The 3,227-nt window shown below is 41.6% G+C and overlaps 1 protein-coding gene across 7 annotated transcripts in view; it reads right to left on the reverse strand.

Moving 5' to 3' along the window:
• Nucleotides 1-3,227, reverse strand: part of HLCS (holocarboxylase synthetase) — a 218,404-nt gene that overhangs the window by 110,034 nt on the left and 105,143 nt on the right. The gene's annotated exons all lie outside the window — the stretch shown is intronic.

Raw genomic sequence — 3,227 nt, forward strand, 5'->3', positions numbered from 1 at the left:
ATATAAATAAAATTATATACAGCGTGGTCTTTTGTGTCTAGCTTCTTTCACTAAGCATAATATTTTCATGGTTCATCCATGTTGCATGTGTATCAGAACTTCATTCTTTGTCATGACTGAATAATATTCCACTATACAGACAGACTACATCTTGTTTATCCATTCATTCATCCATTGATAAGGATCTGGGTTGTTTGGCTACTGTGAATAGCGATGCGTGTGCACACAAGTTTTTGTGTGGACCTGTTTCACTTCTCTTGGGTGGATATTTAGGAACAGACTGGCTAATTAATTAAACTCCATGTCTAATCTTTTAAGGCTGCCAGACTGTTTCCCATTTGGCTGCCCCATTTCATATTCCCACTAGTAACATACAAGGATTTCCAATTCTCCACCTCCTCACCAATACTTCTGTTTTCTTTGTTTTAGCTGTCCTTGTGGGGCTGACGTGGCATCCCTCTGTGGGGCTACTTGTCCCTAAGGAAGTCACTATCATCACGTCCTGCTGCAGTGGAGAAAGGAAGGTCGGTCCTGATGGGGGGTGAGAGGTCTCCCTCCAAGCTCCAAAAGCACATGCCCAGCCTCCCAAATCTAGTCAATTACTGTCCCACCAAAGCAATGCTGTCTCTGCTTGTATAAAGGAATAAAGAAGTACATGTGTTTAGTTAGGTATTTAAGTAATTTGTAATATGGGATGGGATCTTCCCATGAGGTGAAGACTAAGTTTCTTCTTGAACGCCTTCTCTGTAATACTTAATCTGGGCATGGAGAGCATGCCAGGCATTGTTCTAGAGCTTCACATAGTTCATTTAACCCAGATGACAACAGTAAGCTAGATTTTCTTTCTCTAATTTACAATTCAGAAAATGAAATAGAGAAGTGAGGTGCTGTTCACACTGCCACAGTCACCGAGGGAGTACAGCTGGTTGTCAATCTTGGGCAACCCAACTGCATGGCCCCAAGGAAAGAATGAGCCATTAACTCACTGCTACTTCCAGGAGCAGATGCAACCATGCCGTTCAAGAGCCAGAAACGGGCATGAGGGAGTGAAAATGCAGGATGCACAGAGGGGGGTAATTCTCCAACCCTTTCTTGCCATCCACAAAGCTCATCTTGCTAGGGAATGCTTCACAAAATTATAGGATGGAAGATGGAAAGGAGATAAGAATACAGATGAAATAAGATCAGCCACAAGTTGGTAACTGCTGATGGCAAGTGATAACACACAGGAGTTTCACTAGAATATTCTGTTTCTGTATGTATTGGAGATTTTCTATGCTATGATAGTAAATTGTGGTGTCAAAATGTTTCCCTTGAAATATTTATTAATCACAAAGGGAAAAACAGAATCCTGGCAGATGCCACCCTACCCTGGTGATCAAGGTTGGCATCATGCCACAGATATCATGCACCAAGATGATGTAACAAGAAGTCTATCACTTGTGATACTCATCCCCAAATGCACAAACTCAATCTAATCCTAAGAAGACATGAGACAGACCCAAACTGAGAGGCATTCTATCTCAAAAGTGTCAAGGTCGTGAAAGACAAGGAACCAATAGTCACAAATTAGAAGACACCAAGGAGACATGATGAACCATGCAAGGTGACATCCTGGATTGGATGAAACAGGAAAAAGGTATCAGTGGAAAGACCAGTGAAAACCAGTAAGTTCTGCAACATTGGTTAACAGCTGTCCAGAAAGGAGTTAACACAGGACCTTACGCTACCCTTAGAAAGGCCAGCTTACAAGGTGGTCCTTGATTGGCTTCTGGGAACTTGGATTTCTCACCATTTCCTAACTTACAGGGTGGCTTACTGTCTCTGTGCTGTCTGTTCAAACAATATGGCTTATGCTGAACATTCTCTTTCCTTCTGGGAGTATAAAATTTTGATGTGAACCAGGCGGAGAGTACTTACATGACCCGGCCCCAATAACAACCCTGAGCACTGTCTCTAATGAGCTTCTCTGATAGATAGTATTCTGTGTCTGTTGTCCACTGCTCATTGCTGGGGAAATTAAATATGTCCTATTGAACCCATGGGAGAGGACACTGGGAAACTTGCACCCAGTTTCCTCCAGGCCTCACCCATACACCTTTCCCCTTTGCTGATTTTGCTTTGTATTCCCCCCACTGTAATAAACAATAGCCATGAGTAGCACTGCATGTCCTATGACTTCTCCTAGAAAATCGGTGGGGTTGGTCCTGCGAGCCCCCACCAGAGTAACTGTACTGAGGTGAATGTCTTCTTTTTGATACACATGCTGTGGTTTTGTCAGATCTTAACGTAAGTGGAAGCCAGGAAGGTGAAAGCTTTATAGAAATTGTTTTTGCATAATCCATTAATTATTTCAAAAAATTAATTTCACTTTTTCTTACTCTACCAGTAATTCATGTCTGTTATACAAAATTTGGAAAATAAAGGAGAACATAAAGAACAAAATAAGAATTCCTAAGAATGCTCTCTTTCCAAGAAGAGGTCAATGCTAAAAATGACTCTTCTCCTAATAGATTTCACATCCACCAATTGGTCTCCCCAGAAGGCTGTAGAGAAATAGTTTGGGGTGATACTACAATGATGCAGTAGGGAAGGAGGTTTTAGTAAAACGAAGTCAGATTTGACGGGTCTCACCAGGTTTAGTCAATACACTGCAGCTACGGATAATAAGCTGCCCCCTTTACCAGCAAAAAACTGTGTCTGAAATTAATGATGGAAAAATGAAATGTAAACCAGCAGAGCATATAAAGATGCTACAGCAAACTGGGATAGGTAGCAATATAAAACATTTTTTAAGTTGATTCTGGGGGCGCCTGGATGGCATAGTCAGTTAAGCATCTGACTCATGATTTCAGATCAGGTCGTGATCTCAGGGTGGTGAGATTGAGCCCGAGTCAGGGTCCATCTGGGAATGGAGCCTACTTGGGATTCTCTCCCTCTCCCTCTCCCCCTCTCATACTCCTTCTCCCTCTCTCTCTCCTCTCAAAGAAAAAAAAAAAACACAGTGGATTCTTATGCCAGAAAACAAGGAATGGTTCAAGACATGGTGATGTGGATCCATCAAAGGACACAGGAATTATCTTGAAGGGGAATTATTCTTGGGCCAATCTGGGACACTGTGTGCACCAAAATAATACCTATTGCATTATAAGCCCTTGGACAAAATTAAAATCCACACATTTGTACTGACATAAACAAATGAATGAATAAAGAATAAGAAAAGCTAA

Source organism: Canis lupus, chromosome 31 (genome assembly GCF_003254725.2).
Source record: "Canis lupus dingo isolate Sandy chromosome 31, ASM325472v2, whole genome shotgun sequence".
NCBI lineage: Eukaryota > Metazoa > Chordata > Mammalia > Carnivora > Canidae > Canis > Canis lupus.